This window comes from Paramormyrops kingsleyae, chromosome 16 (assembly GCF_048594095.1).
Source record: "Paramormyrops kingsleyae isolate MSU_618 chromosome 16, PKINGS_0.4, whole genome shotgun sequence".
Lineage (NCBI taxonomy): Eukaryota > Metazoa > Chordata > Actinopteri > Osteoglossiformes > Mormyridae > Paramormyrops > Paramormyrops kingsleyae.
Window position 1 is genome coordinate 31,521,822 of NC_132812.1, and position 24,692 is coordinate 31,546,513.

The 24,692-nt window shown below is 40.2% G+C and overlaps 1 long non-coding RNA gene across 1 annotated transcript in view; it reads right to left on the minus strand.

The window, feature by feature from the left end:
- LOC140578734 (uncharacterized) overlaps nt 1-24,352 on the minus strand; it is a 36,352-nt gene extending 12,000 nt beyond the window's left edge. The window contains exons 1-3 of the long non-coding RNA XR_011983011.1: nt 24,168-24,352; nt 23,947-24,017; nt 11,050-11,132 (exon numbers count right to left, since the gene is read on the minus strand). This is a non-coding gene — a long non-coding RNA (uncharacterized lncRNA). The remainder of the gene's footprint in view (nt 1-11,049; nt 11,133-23,946; nt 24,018-24,167) is intronic.
- Nucleotides 24,353-24,692: the final 340 nt, after the last annotated feature.

Below are 24,692 nucleotides of genomic sequence, written 5' to 3' on the forward strand. Positions count from 1 at the left end.
TAGAACAACATACAACGTTATTAAAGTCTGGCAGGAAAAACACAGTGTATAGCCAGGAAGGAAAGAATAGAAACAGATGATTTAATGATACAGATTATTCAGGGCTGCAGACATCTTCCAGTAATATTGTAAATAGGATCAAATTCCCCACAGAAGTGGCATAACGATCCTAAATAATACCAGGTCTAGTAAGTGATTCTCTTCCTATCATCAGGCAATATCCTGACATTGTGAATTATTTATACCTGTCAAGACAAAACAAGCCAGGAAAGGAAGTACTAGAATTGTTTCAGTTGATTGGGCTTGTCTGGTCCAATGGGCACGTTGAATTATTGAGAACAATTTATCTTCTGGCCAAAATTCAGAAAAGTTTTTTTTTTTTGGCTTTGCAACCGAAAGAGCCCTCTGTTGTTTTAATATTTATGCCTGTAAGTGCAAGATGTGATTCTATTCTACCACTCTACTATCAAAAGTGTGGGTCCAATTATTGTTAAGTGGCCAGAGTGTTGGACCAAATAATGGCCAGCTAGACTTCAGGAGTTCGTAATAAAATATTTTTCTTTATATTCATTTTTCTAACTCTTAAGCACATTTATTGAATAGTTTAAAGAGTTTTAGTGTGGCTATCTGTTGTACTGGTCACTTATAGGGTTTATGAGTTAATTAATAATTATTGATGGTAGCTTTTGAGAATTCTTAAACAAAAATATGGAGCCTCATTTAATTGTCTGATTATCAGCACCAGATTTGAATAATCTATGAGAATGACGAATTACCAGTGATACCAGTGATAACTGGCACACAATAGCACTTACATCATTTTAAGAATTCTGATGTATGTAGGAGTTTCTGGGAAATGACAATGTGACTACTGGATTCACAAATAGTCACAGGGAACGGTTAGTTTCTAAGAGTTCCTAATAATTCAAAAACAGCCATAGAAAGTGTTCATTCTAATCTAAGAGACAAATGATATTTATAAATGTTCCATTGAGGCTAGAGCTTGTAACGCGTGTGTGTGTGTGTGTGTGAGTAGACTAGGTTTATATTACATTGTGGGGACCAAATGTCTTTTGACATTGTGGAGACTATTTTTCAGGTCCCCGCAAAGAACTGTGAATGCAATCAAAAAAGTAAAAATGCCAAAAGTGTCATATTTTGTTTGGTTACTTTTGGTGAAGGTTAAGGCTGGGTAGGGGTTAGGGTTGTCATGTTGTGGGGGGGGAGCTGTCATGAGAGGGGGGTTTGCATAAATTACATTTGGGGACCAAAATGTCCCCAAAATGTGGTAAAACCGGAAATTTCCTCACTTTTGGGGATATTTTTCAGGTCCTCATTTGGATAACATCAATTTTATGAAAATATGTGACTGCAATCAAAAAACTAAAAATACCAAAAGTTTTGTACTTTGTTTGGTTACATATGGTTAAGGTTGGGTAGGGGTTAATGTTGTCATTTTTGAGTTTTGCCTATAGAAATTAATAGATGGTCCCCACAAAGATATAAATGCAAACAGTTGTGTGTATGAGAGAGATATTAGGGATCTCCCATTATACAACATGTAAATTCTTAAAGATGTAACTGACCTGTTGTAACTGAATAAAACTGGTATACTTGTCCAAATGAGATCCAAGTTTATAACTTTTTAAAAAAATTTATGTTTTTGTATAATTTTATACCTTTGCAGCTGTTAAAATCCCATTCACTCTAATGCAAATAGGCAGGTTTGTTCAAAATCCATAAAAGCACCCGAAAGCTTTGCATGCCGAGAATTGGATCATTCGTTGTAAACCGATCAAAGATTATAAAAAATAGCAATTACAGAAAATGTGAGGACATCCTGCACTATTGTAAGCTACAAGAGAAACCAAAAAGGTTAAAATACAGTAGAAGTAAATTACTGGAATTAATTATTCATGAATAACCATTAGGAACATTTGTTATTGCATTGTTAAAACAGAAAATGCAGTACCTGAAAAAAATCGGTAAAAGGCTTTTTTTCCCTTTTCTTCAAAAAATGCTTTCTGCTGCTTTAATGTGGTTTGTAAAGAGCTTTATAACTTAAGTGGGCAATCCACTAAGGTGTAACTCATACTTTGGGAGTGATGCCGTTAAGGAATCACTTTGCTGATTGGTCGTATGGCGTGTCACTGCTCAACAGAAACGCAGGATGTGCTGTGTGTTCGAACGTAAAAGGATGCATAGAATAAAAAAGAAAAAAACATTCTATGAATGGGTCAAGACTTCGCAGACAGTCTTTGGTATGGTGCCATTTATGCTATTTTTTTCACAGGTGAATTCCTTTAGCCGGTTGGCTCCATTGAGTGCTTTTTTGGACTTAGATAAAATATGTGGCATCACAATAGGCCTGGAAGAGTGCAGTGTACTTTGACGATGATGCACAAATTTCGTTGGAAGTCTTATGTAATGGCTTGAGTCAGAGAGAGGCCTTGCAGATGTCTGATTTAAGCTGCTCTGTACATGTTCTGCTGCAAATGTCCAGGACCTGAAAAGCTGCTGCACTCTCTGCAGATTTCACATGCAACTAAAATCATTTCAGTTAGGGGAGATATGATCGCAATCCCATCTGTAGATTGAATGGTTCCAAAAGGATTCTAGAGGTGACACGTTCTTCAGTGGCATAAAGACGCATTAACATTGTAATTTGGTATTGCTTCTGCAGATTATACCAAACTACTTGCAATTTTCTCAACAGGAGAAATACATTTTAAGCCACAATGTTTCTGTTGAGCCTACGCTATCTGTCGAATCCACTATGCTGCCAGATGAATTCATGTTTCTAGCCACTATGCTATTAGCTGAGTTCATGTTCCTAGTCACAATGTTATCAGTAGAACTCGTGTTCGTAGCAACTATCCTATCTATTAAGTCCACATCCATGGCCCCTCTATGTATAGTTGTATACTATCAACTACATGCCTCTATCCAACAGTTGTTTTCTATTAAAACTAGATTTCTTATCAGTCTTTATCAGTATCAGTATTTATCATAAAACAATTCATTTTCATTGCAGTACTGTAGGTTTTGAAAAGCCAGTGGCAACAACAAACAACAAATAAGAACATGAAACATTTGAAGAAAAAAAATAATATATATATAATATAAAAGAAAAAAATATATATATATTCCCAACTAGTGACAATGCTTTGAGTTATAACACAAATTTAAGAAAGTTTACATCTTCACCATTCAGTCAGAGTTTGCTTGGTAATTGTTCTTAAAGTGATATTGTAGCCTTGGGTATTATTAAAAGTTAAGCTTGAAGTGCTTTTTTTCACCATTTCATTCAAAGCAATTTTCCTTATATGTCAATATGTGTGAACACTGTTACATTTTAAACTAATATTTTAATTGCTTCTCAGGAACAGAGGGCAAGCCAAATTGGTTTGATATCCCAGAGGATTTTTCCTTAATAGGATATTTTCCACTCCCGTTCTTCATTAGGTCACGACCTACAAGTCAGCCATGGGATATTATTGTAAAAGCTCATTTCAGTTATGTAAAAATTAAGAAAGGTTAATTAAGTTCTGGGGTCAGAGTGCAAAGTGGGTGTACAGTATATGGTCAGTTTCTTGCAGTGTAGCGGTCAACACTAATATTAAATAAACTTGTTACATTGTAGGTAGTTTCATTCGCCAGTAAACATTGTATAATACAATTATGGAGCAAAATTAATTTTCATTACCAGTGACTAATGTCCAGTGATATGTTTGCTTAGTAATCCAGTCTTAAATTGACTTTGGGTGTGGAAATAGCCCGACTGCATTTCACAGAGAATATGCATTGGTGCTGCTCACAAACCCTAATGCAGTGTGTCCCAGCCAGGGACTCACAGACAGTCCACATTTTTGCTCCCTCCCAGCTCCCGGTAGGAGCAAAAACCTGGACTGCTGCAGGTCCCATGAGAACTGGATAGGGAAACACTGCTCTAATGGATAAGCACCTGCAATACAAGCATCAGATGACCCAGGCTGACAAGAACCCTGTTTAGCTAATGAGCATAATAGTGTGTCCTTATTCCCTTTTGTCAGTTAAATGGCCCCCTACACTGGGGAGTTTGTGACTCAATGCTACTGCAGATGTCTGCCACTAATCAGATTAGTAATCTTTCATTGCTGAGCTGCCAGGAAGAGTGCCAATTATTCCAGGAATGCGCCTTATTCTTATTTTTCCATTCTATTTCAGAAACCATATGAAACTTTTTTATTGGTCTTTTGTTTTTTTTGCTCCTAACGTCTTTGTGATTTCAGCATTACATGTGAAACCGAGTGGGACGCCACAGAAGCACCATGTTTTGCAAAAATGAGACTGCAGCATATTTTTTTCTGATCAGAAATGCTTAGTCTGCTGTTTTCATCCTCTGACGTGTGTCTGCATGTGTATCTCAGTGGCTCTGCCTATAGAGGCTTGGTATAAATATTTGGGGGGACAAATTTGCAGATGATATCCCTCACGGTATCAGCAAAACCTGCAGAAAAATGGACACTGTGGGGACTTCACTCTATAACTGAGCAGTTTTTTACAATTCCAACAAATGTTTGTTGTTCTATTTAATGACCAACCATCCATCCATCTTTGAAGCACTTCTCTTGGTTACAGTAATAGGAGGGACCTGGAATCTATCCCAGGCACCACAATTTGTGATTGAGCCTGGATGGGATTCCAGTCCATCATACACAGAATTGTACGCTATGGGTAACTTAGACACCAGTTAGCTTGACATTTTGTTTGCATATTTTGTGCATGTGCGTGTCTGTATATGATTACAACGTACAGCGGGAAATGAATTTTTGACACACATTTCACATGTACTTCGAATGATCAGGTATCTGAAAATAACAAAGAAGACTTAACTTAATCTTCTAAAAGCACGGTGAAATTAGTAAAGTTACCACAGCAAAATTACACCAAATTCAAGAGGACAATTGGACATGTTGGGAAGGAGGACAGGTGAGAGTCAGATTTCAATTTCACGTCCCCATCTTTGCCTGTTTAAGGTATAGATCACTGTATTTAATTTCACCCCCAGTAAGCTGAACCACAAACAGCTCATCTTTGTTCCAGGTTGAACTGTGCTGATATTCTCTGTCCAGGCCTCATTATTCCTGAAAATGAATCCGGCCCAGTGTGGAGCCGCGTGTTTCTGTTTGTTGAAGTGACTGGAGGGTGTCTCACGGTGAGTCAGGTCGATAATCTATTCAGGTCTCACTTACTGCCATATTCATGACAGCACAAAATAATGTCCAGCAGGTGCAGCCAGAAGACATGTAATCAGCCTACCCTAAATGAAAATATAATACTTCATAAAAAAAAGCATCTTTCAAGCCTGAAAAGATGCCTGATTTCAGATTCTGTAGATCATTTGCACTCTGGAAACCTTGCAAAAATATATTCCTTATAAGAAGTGGCAAATTCATGTTGACTATACAGAGAATCACCATAGGTAAATTTAAAGGCAGTGTTTCCCAACACGACCCTTGGGTACTCCCAGTCCATGTTTTTGCTCCCTGCCAGATAGTCCACTTTTCTGCTCCCTACTGGAAGCTGGGTGAGAGCAAAAACGTGGGCTGCTGGGGTCCCTGAGGACCGGGTTGGGAAACACAGGACATAAACATTAAAAAAATGGTTGAGTGGTAATGACTGTCTTGTTACTGCGACTCCCTTAAGTACTTCAAAAGACAGATGACAAAGCAAATGGTTTTGGAGAGGTTCTGCTTCCATTGTAAAATAACTGTCACCGTGGCTGCTTCCACTAGCATGGAAAATGATCACACGAGGGGATTACAGACAACCCTGGAAGTCTGTGTTGTTTTATCCCAGGGCCACTTCATCTTCAAAGATTTTGGTGATTATCCTCTTATTGGAGCAAATAGGGCGGTGGAGGAGGAGCCAAATCCTACCGTGTGTGACCGTCACATGACAGCCCAATATCCAGCACTCATATTCATCTTAGCTAACAATATCTGTTAAAGGGGAACTCTCAAATCTATAGAAACAGGCTTATTATCACTATGTTTTAATGGGATACTTTTTTGAGAGCAGTAGAAACCTGTGACATCAAAAATTAAAAAGAAAATGAACTGAAATTTAGATATGAATGTCTGAGTCACTTTTACATTTACCTGTATGCATAGGTGACAGTTACTGATTAATCTCAGTTTGCTCAGAGTTTTGTATTTTGTATTAGTTAGCAGTTTCCAAAATCATGTGGAGGCCATCTCTCATGAGAAGTCTGAATGGTATTCCCACTTAGTGCATGAACTAAATAATGAAAATATTAAATTCTGCGGTAGTCAGAATTTCATTCAGTCATTGTGTAGTTTCCCTCTGGCCAAAAACTCAGTGTTTCTATACCAACAGTAGATTATTACTTTTGTTTCAGGGTGACATCTAGTGGTGGGAGGACTAAAGAAAAATACCCAAAACCAGAATCAATCAGGTGCGAATAAATAATCCATAAGTGCATGTACCAAACTTAAAAAGCAAGTCATGCATGCACCTAGACCACAACTTGAGAAAGAGACACAATACTGCAAACCTAAGACAAAGACACAGTTCACAGGGTGAAAACAATACAGTGAGTATTTTGGATGAAGCATGAGCCTGAATCATGTAAAGGTGTGACAGTCATATTATTGTATAGTAATTGTTATATTAAGTCTGAAAATAATAATACATTACACAATATTAATAATAATACAGTAATAATAAGAGTGACTACATAAGGTACTGTACTGTACCTCGAGCCGACGAAACACTGAATCTGGACAATGTTTTCAGAAGCCTCACAAAGCATTACATGCATTCACTATTACAAACCATTGTATTTAACCCGAATAGTTAATACAATAGGCTTGAAGGCAGGTCAAATTGTCCGTAAGTCGGAAATTCTTAAGCCAAGGACTGCCTGTATTTGATTATTTTTTTCAATCTGTTTTCCTTTTACCTTTTCAGAGACATGAGTTAAATTCAGAGACACACACTGTTAAATGTGATGAAGGAGTAGTTTGGTTAATTGCTTGTATTTTGTTGTTTATATTTCTTGTATTTTTTAATTCATAATCACCCCATGATGCTGTAAAAGAACAGTGGGCCATTTTTTTGCTTCCATGAAGACTAAAGAGCCGAACTGTGGGTAGCACAGAGCAGATATTCTTCACTATACCACCTCACAATGTATGTACAAACAGATGGGCTCGTGCTACATGGCAAGGCACGATAGAATGTGCTAATTAAGGGCTCAGTTACTGCCAATTAGCAATTAATTAATTATCCTACTCATAATGACTTGCAAGGCCAAAATAGCCGAAAGAATGACAAAGACACATATCTCTTTGTTAGTAATGTAGAAGCCGTAAGTACCCAATATAACTGAAATATAATTTGCTTGAAAAAGACCTAACAACTTAACAGTTCTAATTTTAACATCTATCTATCTATCTATCTATCTATCTATCTATCTATCTATCTATCTATCTATCTATCTATCTTTTGATCTTTATCTTAGCATTTGTGGAAATAACAAGTATCCACCCAAGTAAATAACTGCTGTTTTCTATTGTTTACCCAAACGCAGCTTCCGAGCTCCATAAGGCAAGAGTGAATGTCTTCTAGCCACACCATGTGACATGAAACCTACTTATACCTATTTCATTTATTTACATTCCTGCAGAATTCTGAATATCTGGAAAAGCATCTGATTAAAGTTTCCGTAATGACATTCCAGAGCTTTGTCTTTGTCACGGGTCACTGCATACTACAGACGAATCTCTGCGGATGGCTGTAATTTAACAAAAAACTAAATTAACCAAAAAATCTATTAATCTATTAATTTATCTATTTTAATTAAACAATTTTGTGGATACATATGGTGTTAATTATTAACTCGGTAATTTATGGGTTGCAGTAATTAATAATGGCACGATCACAAAATTAAGCACTATTAAACACTATTAAGCACTATTAAACACTTGTGACAATGGAGTAAATTATAGAACAGGTAACAGCAGCTAAATAAGACAGCTGTGGTCATTGTGCTATCAGACTCAACAGCTTATTCACATCTTGGAACTCTACCATCTGTGTGAGTGTATTTTTGTATTTGTTGTATTAAAAACAGTTTTTTTTATTCAATTGTAGAAACCACATATCACATGTGTGTCTGTATAACCTGTAAATATGTCTGCTGTATTTATTAGCAATGTTACACTGTATCTTTTATGCATTATATTATATGATGCATTGTATGAGTGTATCATGTCTTTATAGTGCACATTATATACAGTACCAGTCAAAAGTACCTACCCATAGAAAACTTTACTCTCTACATTTTTCAGTGATTATAAAGAAATGTAACTATAAAATGACATATATGGAATTATGCATTAACCAAAAAAGTATTAAACAAAAAAAACCCTTTGTTTGGGGGGCAGTTCTGTGGGTTGGGACTCAGAAGGTTGCCAGTTCAAATCCCTGGGTTGGCAAAGTGATCTCACAATTGGGCCCTTGAGCAAGGTCCTTAACTCCGATTGATCCAGGGACTGGCTGATCCTACTTTCTCCTCTACGTTAGCTTCATGAGGTGGCCTCTTGGGATGCTTTTCCAGTCGTCCCGAAGGAGTTCCCACATATGCTGAGCTCTCATTGACCGCTTCTCTTTGACTCTTTCGTCAAACTCCTCCAAAACCACTTCTACTGTGGCCAGGTCATGTGGCCAGGTCATGTGGCCAGGTCATGTCATGCGACACCATCACTCTCCTTTGCAGGCAGCCTGTGTGTCCAAACTTTTGACTCGGACTGTACAAGAGGTATTGAAATAATCCTGTACCAAATTTGTGTGTCTGCTTAACCAATAAATATGTCTGCTACATCTATGAATAATTTATAATGCATCTTTTATGCATTATGTTATGTTATGATGCATTGTATCAGTGTATATAGTCTGCATAGTACACCTTGTATACAACTCAAACCATGATATTCTTAGTTGGTTGAATTAAATGGTTAAGTAGTAAGGTACCTGTTGTTCAATCCTGGACTCTTGTTTTTTTTCCCCTCAACACACTTCAGATTCCAAAGCTGTTCGGTCTTTTCTCCAGGCGAAATAGGTTATTGAGCTGCATGTCATGTCAGGATTGCTCCAGAACATCTCTTCACCCCATTCATGCCCGTAGAGCACATTTACATGACAGTGTTACAAGATCCATCTGAATATGGTGTTACGCCAGCTACTCTAAACACAGTGAGTCATTTGTTTTTAACATTCCTGTTACCCTAGTCCATTTCACTCCCTGTCTCTATATGAGAGAACTGAGCTCTCAGTTGAAGACGTTATGCTTCAGCTCTGTGCGGTTATGATCGAGAGGCTACCGTGACTCGATCGTAACCCAAAACCTCACGCCATATCGAAGGGCTGACCGAAGGTCAGGTTCCAAACCACAGATGGGTACGTATTCCAAAATGATGTGAAGATAGCTTCAGATGCCGTTAGCTCAAAACCAGGAATTATGAGAAAATCAAAGGTGAGCTGACAATAGTATCTGACCACACTAATTACACTTTGGGCTTCAACAGGCCAGAGTCATTCTCAGAATTCATTTGCAACCATGTCCTTCCCCTCTGCAGTATTTGATAGCAACGGGGTCCAAGGTGATATGACAGGTAATTACTGAATTCATTACTGACCCCATTTAACAGTCCCTTATTACTATACAGTAAAAATTTAATGCTCCTGCAAGATTTCTGGCAGTGTGTGGCCGTCACTAATTCACTATCAAAAGAATAACTAACTACCGCACAGGAGAAAAAGAATGGGGAGCCTTTTCTGGGAGCCGTCAGATCTGTGCTCTAATTTTCTGTGGTCACCATGCAGGAATTTCACGCAGTCTTAAAGGAATGAAATCATTCCGCTATCCTAAGCACAGTGTGGAGAATAAATGAAGAGTGCTTTCTTTGTGAGTTCACGGTGTAGAGCGTATTGTAAGTCACTAAAATGAGGCTAGATTTTCATATGTATATATATTGTTTTCACACTTTTCACCCTGAGCTGGCATCTGCCCTGAAAGGACCACTTATCAAACATGACTGGAATCTGTGCAGATGCTGGGGTGCTGCTGTGGGCAGGAGGCACCAAAGCTAATAAATAAAGAAATAAAAAATCACCAATGCTGACTAAAATCATACGGCACACTTTAGATATGAAATATGAGCAGAGCTCATTAACACAGGTTAGCGCAGTTGCCATTTACAGCCAGGCTCGGGATCTATCCTTAGCTGAACTACGCTGTCTGCCATCCACAGTGGCATTTCTCTGATGATTCTTGTGTGTTCCAACTCATAGCAATCGAATAAATCCCACAAGTCACGCCATTTCAGAACGCTGGTCCATGTAACCCAGGAAGACATTCAGGTGGAGCTATATTAAAATACATAAGTTGTTATATAGAATGGAAACAATGAATCACTCCCACCTTGACTTGTGTATTTTCCTAGATAAGCAAATATATGTGTGCATGTGTGTGTATGTGTGTGTGTGTATAGATAGATAGATAGATAGATATATATTGCTTTTTTGCTTCCTATATATATATATATATATATATATAGACATATATAAAATTAAACTACAAGTCATTGAAAATGAGGTAGATTTATACATGCATTATTTGCATTTTTAGCAAGTAAAAAATCAATTTCTACTTTGATGATTTAAAAATTGAGCTAAAAGTCTGAATTATTAACTTTATGATAAGAATAAATAAGTAGGGTGTTTTATATAATTTCATATCTGACTAGTGTCCAGGCTCTATGTAGCGCAGCGCAGTGTGAGTAATGCCAGCATCCAATCCTTAGACAAAGCCAGAGACATAACAGAGGTTTACAGGTCTCACACCTTCCAGCCAATCATCAGCACCCCCCCCCCATCCCCCCCCCCCGCAATCGCAACTCCCTCTGAAGCCCCCTCCCACAGTGTAGCTGATTGGCATCTCAAGGTAATTCTAAATGTGCCCCTTATCCTTGCTCAACTCACCTGTCACACATGACACAAGCTTGGGGGGGGTGGCTTGACATCACACAGCATTGGGTGGGACCGCACCAGACTCCTGTGTGAAGCTGCAACGATGCAGACAGTGATCAAGACTTTCCATAAAATGTAATTACATTCCAGATAAATCATCAGTCACTTGTCAGCAGCAATAAAAATAGAATTTACCATCTTAACTATAAAAATCAAAATGAGATAAAAACCCCTGATTGGTAGGCTAGAATTAATCTGCAAAGTCATGTGTGTGTAAAATGTAAAATTAAGAGTATATATACTGTATATCCTCTTAATCATGAGTGCTGTAAGGGGGGGAAAGTTAGGACAATTCCAGGGGCCCTAAAAAAATATGGAACATAATTGGATTGGTATGGGTTGGGGGCCCAAAATTTCCAGGCCCACCCTGACTTTTCACTATGGTTTATAATGTATGTGAACCTGATCTGTGATCAGTTCAGCAAACAATACAGTAGGTGTCTCGTGTAGCCTCTCCACAATCAGAAGCAGTTTGCCTTTTCCAGCTGTAAATATCTGTTTCTTGCTTTTCAGAGTATTTAATGGTTCGTTGATTCTTCCCACAAATGAGTTTTTTTCCCCCCCAAGTGAATACTTTTTCCCCATTTACTGAAATCCAAATAATTCCACCGTGAGCCAGTAATAACTGAGGCAGCATGTTTATTTACAATAGATGTACAGTATATTGTTCGTCAGTTATAAGTAACATTTATGTCACTACTTAAAGAATTCAGCAGTTAAATGAATACAGTGGGGTGGCATGATGACCCCTCACCCTCCCTCCAAGGGCTGGGGGTTCAAATCCCACCCTTGCTTTGTGTGTGGAGTTTGAATATTCCCCCCACCCTCTGGGTACTCCGGTTTTCTCCTGTAGTCCTGTGCTTAGACTAATTGGTTTGACTAAAATTTCCCATGGATTGGCTTCCTGTCCAGGTTCCCTGTGCTTCCCAGGATTGGCTGCAGGAATGCCGACAGATGTATACAGTGCAGGGAACAAATATATCACTCCTCCCCACACAGACCTGACCCCCAGTGAGTTACCCCTTCCTTTTTCAAAACTATATATTTCCTTCATTAATTTTTCCGCCTCCCCATTATTCCCCGTGGTCTGTAGAGTTGAGGATCATTATAAACCTCAACACTGAACTGATTTAATGATTTTCGTTGCAAATTACGAGGATACCTGGGACGGAGGTTACCTTGAGGAGATTTCAAACACAAATGGAATTTGTTCACATATCGAGAAGAAGTTGAGGGGGGGGCTTTAAACAGTAGAGATGAGCAGATACGGTTCTGGCCGTATCTAAACTACACTTCCAGCCACCCACAGAAGCCTCTCAGACTCTCAAACAGATATTTTGTTCCATCTTATAGAAATCTGATGTCCCACAAGTCATAGCATGTTGCATTGCAGGTCTACGTAATCTGAGGAAGTCTTTGAGGGAAGGGAACATTAATCATTATGACCTATAACTTCTGTCTGCCCGCCATTGAAAGATCCATCCATCCATTTCACACTAAATTTGACAGCTCCGATTCACCTTATGCACGTTCTTGGACCAGAGGAAACCCCACAACGACATGGTCAGTGACTCGCACCCTCATCTTCCAAAGGTGTGAGGTGACCGTGTTTCCCCACCATTGACGTTTAAAAAATATTATTGTAATTCATTGGAACGGAACTGGATTTTTACATGTAATATTGTCATTTTAGGCAAACGCAGGGCTGCTGCCAGTGATTTTGGGCCCCATGACAACGTATCATATTGGGTCCCCAACACAGACAAATCCAATTATGTTCCAGATTTTTTAGGGCCCCTGTCTCTCAAGGGCCCTTGGAATCATCCTAACCTTCCACCTCCTTTACAGCGGCCAACTGAAAGTTTGTAACCCTGAATTGGACTATTGGTTACAGAAAATGGATGAAAGGGAAACAGTTTGTATATAACACAGAACTGGGCAGTGTGCAATTATATAAAACACTCCGATTATTCATTCTTACAATACATTTACTCATTTGTGCTTTTAGCTCAAGTCTTCAGATCAAAAAGGTTAACAATTACAAACTAAAAGTATAATGATTGTGTTAAAAAGTACATACCATCCCATAGTCAGTGTGTTATTGTTGTTTGTCTCAACCATTAAGTAGTATATAATACTACCCCAGTATTTGTATAAAATGTTGCTAAAATTGGGAAAATAACTGTGTAGCTAAATGTTAGATGCAATACGATATTTGATGTTTTCACCATGGTTACAGCAGGCAATCTCTGCAATTGAGCAATGCCAAAAATTGCAAGGTTGGAAAATTTTCAAGACTTTAAAAAATATATTTTTTGAAAAATCTGTTTGAAGCATAACTCCTAAAAAAAGAGATGGAAATCTACTTATCTGTAAAAACATTGTTTTATTCGGTTTCTATTTATACATTTTATTTGATGTAGTACTGTTAGAAGTAATTTAAAAAGTAATGTGTGATGCAGAAGTCAAAACTAAAAATGAGTTCTCTCCAGTTACAGATCTAATATGCATTTTTCTTATAGCACTTGTTTATCGCCAATCTGTTTGGTTTGAGAGATATAAGGCTGTGAGCAGCTGAGGCTGAACTTAATTTATGACCAAAAACAAATGCAAGGCGTGATGCAACCATGGTTATATTTTGGATGCAACTAAGGAACAGAAATGAAGGCTTTACTGGCGGGGAGGAGCAGCCCAATGGGCACACGACTCGATTTTAGATCGCTTTTCTGTTACCATGGCAATTGATCACTAAGCCTGCGCTTATTGACACCTTTGTTAATGAAATCCAGCTGGTCCTGATTGGTTTAATCAGGGTGTTAGGGTTGAATTGGTCAGGTGTGACAGATTTTGTATAGCGTGAGATGTGTTCCAGTGGGGAGTTTCTGTGATGGTTGAGTTTGTGATGTGAATGGTTTCTGTGCGTTTTGCACATTGGACCTGTTTTGTTTTTATGTTTGTTGTGACAGATTAAGTTGTTATTATGTATGAGCCCTTAGCATTTTGATTTTTAACAGTTCGATTGTAGACGTAGAAGCAGTCAATTGTTCTGTGTCTGGATAATGTGGGTATTTCTGATCTATACTGTGACTCAGATTGTTATCATACTTCAAACCGAAAGCGAAGTACTAATTTAATTGTTGATCCTGTAAAACAGTTGGATCAAACAGAGTATTTAGCCCCCCCGATGCTTGTATAACCTGTCACCAGAGGCAGTTTCTGATCAATAGTCTGACCAGGAGCGATGCCCTTAATAAGTGTACATTTATTGGTCTGTACCAAGACCGGTTCAGCCAGAGGCCCTTTCTCTTTATTGCCAGTAACTGTTTTTATTTGTTTTATTTTTTCCACAAAGACCAATTTAAAATATATGATAAAATATATTTGATGACACAAAATTAGTTTAAAAGGATTCCATTATACTGTCTAGAGTAAATCCCATACAGTTGATCTATTTGTGATTTGACTAGATCAAATTCCACTCTTTATGACTTCTGGATTCCATTACAAGCTTGACAAGGCAGTAGATGGTGAAACACTCACCACCAGAATTTTACTCTTTTGTTCTCTCAGACTTGACATTATTCTGTCACACAAACCATAAGCTATTTCCTTTTGTACTGCATACAAAGTGCATGTTTTCAGATTTTCAGTGGTTGGACAGGAGATTTAATAAAATCCATACAGTATAACCAGTGTTGCATAAGGACAGACATTCTGTCATGCCCAGACCCAGACCCCTGGGTAAGAGTGTTACACGAGTGTTCAGATTTGTTTTGCTGCATGTGGGTCAAATAGGAAAGTCAAAGTTGTGGCATCGGGTGGACAAAGGAGTTCATAAAGGACTCCTTGATAGCTGTCATGAAATCACCCTCCCCGTGCTCAGCATTGGGGAGCATTGGCTAGATAAGCAAGACAATCATTTGTTTATACTTTTTCTATCCATGTTTGTTTATTTTTGAATGACCAAAACCCAATGAATGCTTTGTCAATCAGTGCCCTGGCTGTTTTTGTTCATGTGTTATAGTCCAAGAGAAGGATCAAACCTTTTTGTGATCATGCTGGAAAAATAAGCAGATGAAGTTATACTATATCGACAAAAGTACTAGGCCTCGTCTCGTAATCGTTGAATTCAGGTGTTTCATTCAGACCCATTGCAGTGCCTGTATAAAATCGAACACCTAGCCATGCAGTCAAGGTTTCCAAACATTTGTGAAAGAATGGGTCATTCTGAAGAGCTCAGTGAATTCAAGCAAGGTGCTGTCATAGGATGCCACCTTTGTAAAAAGTCGCTATGTGAAATGTCTTCCCTGCTAGATATTCCATGGTCAACTGTAAGTGTTATTACTGCAAGTAGAAGTGTTAGGAACAACAGTAACTCGGCGACAAAGAGACAGACCATGTAAAGTACCAGATTGGGGTCGCTGAGTGCTGAGATGCACAGTGCATAAAAGTCACCAACGCTCTGTTGACTCAATAACTGCAGAGTTCCACACTTCCTCTGGCATTAACTTCAGCACAAAAAATGTGCGATGGGAGCTTCACGCAATGGGCTTCCATGGCCGAGGATCTGCGTGGAAATCTCACATCAAAAAGCGCAATGCCAAGCGTCAAATGGAGTGGTGTAAAGCAAACCACCACTGGACTCTGGAGCAGTGGAAACGTGTTCTGTGGAGTGACAAATCACACTTCTCTGTCTGGCAGTCTGATGGATGAGTCTGGGTTTGGCAGATGCCAGGAGAATGTTACCTGCCTGACTGCATTGTGCCAACTGTAAAGTTTAGTGGAGGAGGGATACTGGTATGGGGTTGTTTGTCAGAGGCTGGACTAGGTCCCTTAGTTCTAGTGAAGGGAACTCTTAATGGTTGAACATTCAACATTTGCTTCCAACTTTGTGAGAACAGTTTGGGGAAGGCCCTTTTCTGTTTCTGCATGACTGCCCTAGTGCATAAAGCAAGGTCCATAAAGACAAGTTTGGTGTGGAATAACTTCACTGGTCCACACAGAGCCCTGACCTCAACCCCACTGCAACACCTTTGGGATGAACTAGAATGGAGATTGTGAGTCAGGCCTTTACATCCAACATCAGTGCCTGACCTCACAAATGCTCTTCTGGATGAATGGGCAAGAATTCCCAGAGACACACTCCAAAATCTTGTGGAAATCCTTACTGGGAGAGTGGCAGCTGTTTTATTGCTGCAAAGAGGGAACCAACTCCATATTGATGCCTATAGATTTAGAATGGGATGTTATAAAAAAAATTGTAGTTTCCACAGAATGGTGTACTTTTTTCCTCAAAAAAACATGCCTGTCTAGGCCTCTGAAAAGGTTGTGACCGGATTGGGTTTAATACAACCTATAATCTAAGGCAGTGTTTCCCAACCCAGTCCTCAGGGACCCACAGCTGGTCCACGTTTTTGTTCCCTCCCAGCTCCTGGTAGGGAGGGAGCAAAAAATGTGGACTTCCTGTGGTTCCCCAAGGACCAGATTGGAAAACACTGAGTTACATTTTATAACTAGAAGAATGACACCACTCACATGGAGCCTTTGGTCCTTCTGTTTTTAAAGACTTCACAACTTTTTCAGAGACCTAGACAGGCATGTTTTTTTGAGGAAAAAAGTACACCATTCTGTGGAAACTACAATTTTTTTTATAACATCCCATTCTAAATCTATAGGCATCAATATGGAGTTGGTTCCCTCTTTGCAGCAATAAAACAGCTGCCACTCTCCCAGTAAGGATTTCCACAAGATTTTGGAATCTTTGCTCCACCCCTGCTCACTACCAGGTACTGTAGGTTAGGCTCTTACTGGGAGCTGGGAGCGAGCAGAAACGTGGATTGTCTGAGAGTCCCCAAGAATCAGATTGGGAAATTAATCTAAGGGCATGGGTTTCAAACTTTGAAGATCCATGTACTGTGGCAGAATCAAAGTATGAGCCATCAAGGATTACATTTTGCTGTTGATTTGTATAATCGTCTGTTTACGTGTCTAAGTTTATGCATATGGAACATTCTGATTTAATGTATCTATGTCACCTCACCTCGGTGGTAGGCTGTATATGTGCATTTATCTGTTTTTCATAACTCCTTATTCCATAACCTTATGCCACAAACAGGCTGTGCAGCCCCTCTGAGGAAGCACAGGACACACCCTGGATGGGACGCCATTCTCTATCATGGAGCACAATCACACGCGATGGGAATCTCAAAGACACCGTCGTCTAACTGCCCGCTTCTGCACTGCAGGAATAAACCAGGCTACGCTTCTCAGAGAAAATACAGCCACAAGCTTGTGAGGTCACTAAGCCACTCCCTATTTGCCATGTAACACAGAGGTAGGCAACCCTGATCCTGAGCCTGAAACCCAGAGGTAGGCAACCCTGATCCTGAGCCTGAAACCCAGAGGTAGACCACCCTGATCTTGGAGTGTCTGTATCCAGCAAGTTTTCTATCCTACCTGATGAGTTACTCAGGTTTGGTTCATTAGAGACCATGTAGGATGGGAAACCTGCAAGATACTGACACTTCAGGATCAGGGTGGTCTACCTCTGGGTTACAGGCTAAGGATCAGGGTGATCTATCTCTGGGTTAGAGGATCAGGGTTGCCTACCTCTGGGTTACAGGCTCAGGATCAGGGTGGTCTACCTCTGGGTTACAGGATCAGGGTTGCCTACCTCTGGGTTACAGGCTCAGGATCAGGGTGGTCTACCTCTGGGTTACAGGATCAGGGTTGCCTACCTCTGGGTTACAGGATCAGGGTGGTCTACCTCTGGGTTACATGATCAGGGTTGACTACCTCTGGGTTACAGGCTCAGGATCAGGGTTGCCTACCTCTGGGTTACAGGCTCAGGATCAGGGTTGCCTACCTCTGGGTTACAGGCTCAGGATCAGGGTTGCCTACACCGGACATAAGCAAATTGTTAGTCCTATAGACTATGGGTTTCCAAACTCCGGTCACAGCTAGTATTCTAATTTTAAAAATCCAGTATTGCCATGCCTCCCATACATAATGTGATTGTCTCATTTTCAGAAAAAATCTCCCATATTGATTTTGATTTGATTGATTTTCTGAAACAAAATCTATAATTGGGACCCCTCCCCCCCCCCCCCAAATTCTGCAAATACTAGGGGACAAATTCAACGGTTTTGTTTAGACTAATCCCAGCCCCCTCACCAGTTTATGAAATTTTTGTACAACATAAATCCAAGAACATCAAAAGTTTGAGAATCCCTGCTGTAGACAGCAGTACCATTCCAGAGAACAACGTTCTATACTGCAGCCTTTGCAGGTTCAAAGGTGAGACATTTCAAAAACGGAAACGTCAGCACTCGAGTGCTTGTGGGTGCATATGTTTGAGCTCGAGTTCCGGGAATCTGAAGGCAGCCAGAATCCCAGCATCTCCTGCCATTCTCACAAATCTGGAAGGCACACCTTTTCAAAGCTTTACTGCAAGCCTGCCAGCCATGTGATCACCCGTCACACGGAAGAAGTGCAAAGCAAGGACTGCGATGTAGATCAAGGAGGCTGTTGTGTTGAGCCTTCACCCTGGTCACTTCTGAGAGATGCACACAAGTCTGGACTGCAAGAAGGGGATTGTGAAGATTGGATGAGAGGGGAGAGTTAACTGGATATCTGTGAGCTGTAGCTAAGTCTGAATAAAACAGAATGTTTCATCCTCAGGTTAGGGTGGAAGATAAAGTCCCATCCAGCCTGCCAACTTGGCAAAGTAGATCTCTTCTACAGGTTGATATGCCTTTCTACAAAATGTACGGTGTAGGAAGTGAAGCAGAGGGTGCAATCGGAAGGTGAACAATGGATGTTTGCTGGGGTTCAGAGACAAACAACAATGATATCATGTGCAGCATAGCAGCCTTTCACCTTAGAGACACAGCTGCAGCTATACAGTAGCTCTGGCACAGTACAATATTCTTAATGCAATATGGCAGGTGTAGAGCATAGACATGCTCATTTAGCAAGTACCCGAGAGGAATAATCGGTGCTTCTGCACCAAGAGCAAATGCAATAGGAACGTTCAGCACATTGGGAATGAAGGTGCATGTTGCTTTTCTGGGAGGTGTAGCATGCAAAGGCTGCGCTTCATCCTTACACAATGCTGTCTCTGCTTCAGTCGCAAGTATGATTGGAAAGATCCCTTAGCTTGTGAGCAAGGGCACAGATTTGGGTATAGATGGTAGGGACATGTCCGTACCTATATCTCAGCATGTGTGTTTAGGGGGGTGGGGGGTTTGGGGCTGATTTTGTCCCTAACAATGTTGAAATCAAACCTACAGTATGCCCTTGGTTGAGAACTAACCCTCCTTCACAGAAACCCCTGTCATTCTGTGGGCAGTCATGATGGCACTGATTCAACTATCATACAGATGCTTTTGCTCTAACTTATGCAGTCCTTATAGTAATCACAAGCTGACAGCATCTGAGAGCAAAGCTGTCTTCTGTGTTTTTTTTTCTCTTCACCCCGTGCCCTAAAAAATAATGACTGACTATGTAAAAGCTAGCTTGACAGGCTCATGAAAGCCTTAGATGCATTTATGCAGTCCTTCGGCAATCCATTGAATCAGTTTATGCAGCCCGTTAAATGAACACTACGTTTAATAATTCACAAGGGCTGCTTTTTTCCCACTTCAGGAATTAACTTGTCTGAACATGAACATGAAGTACATCTATTTGACAGTCCTGGAAACTCGAGCGATTAGCCAGTCATGCCACTAATTTGAAATCAAATGAAAGGTCACAGTTTCATGAGGCTTTTATCTCTCCCGTCACTTTGGGACCGCTCTCCATGGCACCGGTGTGGCGTATTTGTTTGCCGTCACCAATTCATGAGGATGTGAAAGCTCGGTCTTTCCCTCCCGTCAGACATCACTTGGCTCTACCATTTTCGCTTCATGTGGACACCACTTATCGAAAAGCCAACCCTTTAAGTAACACAAATGTGGAAACAAGTAGACCCTTCATAGAGAGGTATTACCCACTGGGGCCTGTCGCTCTTATATGGGGCTTTTAATTCCTCTAAAAATGCTTGTCAAATGTCTTTTCAATGTGGCAGTCTTTCCTGGAAAGAATCACTCCCGATTCTCTTAGTTTCACTCATGACGCTGCAGCCAAATTGATTTTGATGGAGAAGGTTTCGCAGTATATTTTTATATCCGTCATGAAGCCGCTGGTGTGATTTTAACTCCCTGGCTATTCCACGTGACAGGCACACTTTAGAAGGGCTAACACTAAAATCCCCTGATGGCATAACCTGCATCTGAGACCCGTTCTCCTCTGCATCTACATTAAATTACTGGTAATGCTTTCCATGAAGTTATGCATGAGACACACAGAAAGCCTTGAATGGCTGGCTGTGGCTCACATCAGCAGCTACTGCTTTCAGTGCTGACAGTCTGACTGAGACTGACCTCTGGCACTGGTTCAGCTCCAGTACATGCAGTACATGCAGGTTGCATGCATATACATATCTCACTGCGAATTTGGCTCACACTGGGATGTTCTCATGAAAATCTTTTTCGCAATTTGACACCATCTCTATGCTGTGTGCAATGAGACAGAACATATCCGCAATCATTTCACAGGGGTCAAATTATCGCTGCATAGCGGAGTAATTGGACTATATACTGTAAATCCTCCAGTTTGTTAAAACTGAGAAAAATATGGCGAATTGTTGGAATAAAAATATCTTAAAATTATAAAGCCATTAAACATCCACAATTAAACTAGCAATAAACTGCTAGCTACCGATATATAGGCTGCTACGTTCGAAATGACTCCATATTAAGTTACGTTGAATATGAGAAGCAAAATGTTACAGTGCTTTAGATCAGCAAGAGAAATGTTTTCAAATCATCTCAAATCACTGATAATCAAGTTAGATGAAAAATAGGAACAGTGGCTTATTGTCATAAAACATTGAATATTGCAGACTAATCCATAAAAAGGAACCACAGACCCATTAGCTGGTATGGAAGATTGTAGTGTTTCATGTTACACCACTAACGGGTTTTTGAGGCTAAACCGATATATCCTTGGCTATGTCAGCACGGTCCCAAGAGTCATTTTACTGCAATTCCTTTTCAGTAATGCAGAGCCCAGCCAAAATTGACTTCACACGCCATTTCAATCCATTTTATTTGGTAGAAAATGAGTAACGTGCAACACTAATAAATACCAAATAGAATGTTTCTCTGTGTATTCAAAGATTTAGGGATTTTTATTATTTATACACTTATCACATACAATGTTTATACATTGTCATTTCTTTTAATAAAGATGCTAGAATCACAGACTGCCTTGAGGGTATAGTGCTAAATTGGCGCAGCATTTGGATATGACTCGGAGTATCTGAAAATGCTTGTGAGAGCTCCTCCGGTGGTGCTGCTGCTACACCTTGCATGGGGCTGAGCTGAAAGATGTCCCCAAGAGCCTACGGTCTTCTGCTGGGGTTTGAGTTTCTTGCTCACATGGCACAAATTAGACTTCCCAGTGCATTTGTTTTAGCTGGTTTATTTGATGTATGTGTTCCCCTTTTTGGCGCCCCCATTGTCATACCTTGTATATCACAGCTCCTACATTTTTTCAGCTCACTAGTAAGAAATCTATTCTGTACCCTGCACATGAGGAGGAGGACTTGGGCACCTGGTTGAAGCTCCTGGGGCTGTCTCCATTGAGGTTACTCCATGCATTGCTTCAAGGAGAATAGCCTGAATTCAACTTCGTACCTTAATAAAATGTTTGGTAAGGCTGCAGAGACTTAGGTTTGCTTTCCCCTTGTTATAATTTAGCAGTTTGAATACTGAAGGCCAATGGAAGCCCTAGCACCATGAAAATGGTGAGCTAAGCTGGTGCCGATACACCAAGCATGATATACCATCTGAGGAAGGCAGACTCTTTGGTTAGATTTTGTCAGATTGATCAAACAATAAAACAATCATATTAGAAATGATGGTCTTTATCTGTAAAGGGAGACACCACGACACCACTCTGAACACTGGTTTTCAGGTATAAAGTTATGAGAAGAGATAAATAATAAGATGTTTATTGGTAGCCACCCAGAAATTAGCATGTTTCTTAGTTTTTTTGTTACTTGTCAAGTTAGTGAAAATATTGCAGGGTTGCCAACTTCGGTCAGCTGGCTGGCGTGAGATTTTCAATTCGAGATGAGTCTGCACACACATGCACATGTACATTATGTAGCAGTTTTATTACCTTGAAAATACCTGTAGGGTTTACAAACTGCCCTACTATGGATGTCGCTAATTTTAGTTTTAAAATGGAATGAAATACAGTAGGTTTACCGTACAATTTCTTGTGTGAGTGTGAGAGTCTGAAAGTGTTTCATGCCAGATGCGTGACATTTGGCAGCCCTGCCAGTCACTTGTTGGAAAGATATTAATATATTACTTGATGCTTGATCTCGTAGCTACCAGAAGACAGTATTTACTTCCATTCTTTGTACACATGGAGGCAGGTTGACTGGTGTTGTTCAGGGTTTAAATATAGATGGAGTCCAGCAGCCAGAATGTGGCTAGAACCCCTTCAATGTTGAACTTTTTTTCTTAATACCTTAAACTTAGTAAAATATCGTAAGTGAACAGTTTACATAAAAGTTGGTTTTGCACTAAAAAAGCTCTAATTTTCATTATTTGCTCTGACTGTACATTAATTCCTCCAGTGGATGAGATATTCCTACAGCACATAACTTCTTAATTTCTGCGTTGTTTTTGTATTTATACTTATCACAGCTGCTAAAACTTACTAGCTAGATATTCCTAGAGTATTACATGTGTAAGAACCCATTGATGAATAGCTTGATGTTGGATGCATATATTTTAGAACATTACCAATGAATAAGCAAGAATATTACTTCTAGTGATAAGCCATTTTGATGCATTTTTAAGTTCCAAGTACCATTTAACATGCAATATGTAGAATAACCCTATCAAATACAAATACTTTTTGATCACATTTTTAGTTTACATTGTATTGCGTTACAATGGCAACTCAACATGCCAACAAATTAACATACTCCATCTGTAAAATTGTAATCATAAAAACATTTATTAACGAGTAAACTAATGTTTGTCCTTGCAGACTTACTTTGCAGGCATCAGCAGTCACTGATGTTTTTTGATTTTAGCTGAACCAACACTCTCAGCTGAAGCAACACTCTCAGCTGAAGCAAAACTCTCAGCTGAAGCAAAACTCTCAGCTGAAGCAATACTCTCAGCTGAAGCAACACTCTCAGTAGCCACATCAACATACTTGGACACTGTGATGGTCTGGATTCTCAGGACATGTCTTTACTATTACTAGATGCATGAGAATCGGTGTCCTAATTCTGTCATTGCCTGCTTCAAATTGAACATTTTTTTGCCTAGCAAATTCCTCAGCCTTGACCCCAAACATGACCTTTGTTTGTCACACTCAGGCTGAAATTTCAGAAGGTCTAATTCTCATTAAAAAGTTAAACTTCAAAAATTGAGTCTGTCCACAGGGTCTGATAAGTTTTCTGGACCTCGTAGTTGAGTCATGAGTCCAGATGAGCACCTGATCCCGCAATCCCCTAACTCATATTCAGTAATCTGTTCAAACCTATAGAAGAAGAGAAAGGATCTTGTGCTGTCATGGAAAGCTAGAGTAGGGACCTTCAGGGAAAGGATTGATTCAGGCACCAAGCCCAATGGCACCAGTTAACTCTGAGACCATGGCTTGGATGTGCACTGGTAGCTATTTCTAGTATCTAAACCCAACCCTTCAACAGATCAGGCTGAGTGAATAAAACGCAGAGACTGAAACTTGGAAAATGCAGGTTAGTGTCAGGTATCTCACCTCAGTCGGAGCCTAATGGTTTTGCTGCCTGAATTCCACACTGAACTTAGGAGGCCTAGTAGGACGAGAGGCTGGGGAAACAGGGAAGACACAGGAAGGTTCCGTGAAATTCCAGCCATCTTAATGTAGACAGAAAACACCCAAAAAGTAAAAGCCATCGTCGCTGCAACTCCAGGAATTGCAGTTTCCAGCAGGCTTTAATAAACGTTACCAAACAGCACCTTCCTTGTTCTCTCCCCTCACAGAGTATCTCCTGTGCTCAGTTGTGCCGCTTCCACTCCTTGTTGATAATTAGCCGATCAAGTGCAGAGGCCGGTGTTCAGGACAGCACCATGTGCCGAGCTGTCGCCCAGCGCTGACGCTGCCCTCGGCAGTTCTCCTCTGCCTCCAACGCTGCTGTTGCTGCTGTCATTGCTTCTCCCCCTGCAGCTGTCAGTAGAATAGGATTCAGGGCCCCTAAGCATAAATTCAGTGCTGTTGTGCCTCCTGACAAATTTATGATGTTCTTTTTACTGTAGTGGGTCTGTGTTAGCTCAGCTGACGGTCTCTGAGGTGTTTGCATTCTGTCAAAGGCCTGTTATATTCTGCGGCTGCCCAGCATGTCTGCTCGCTGACCTCAGCTGCTTGTGAGCCGCTGACCTCCAGCAGTTAAGAGATGGAGTCCCTTAGGGGCCGTCACTCCCCCACCCCCCTGCCTGGCATCATGCGATTATCATGTGAAGAAAGCGACTGACTTAGCACAGAGT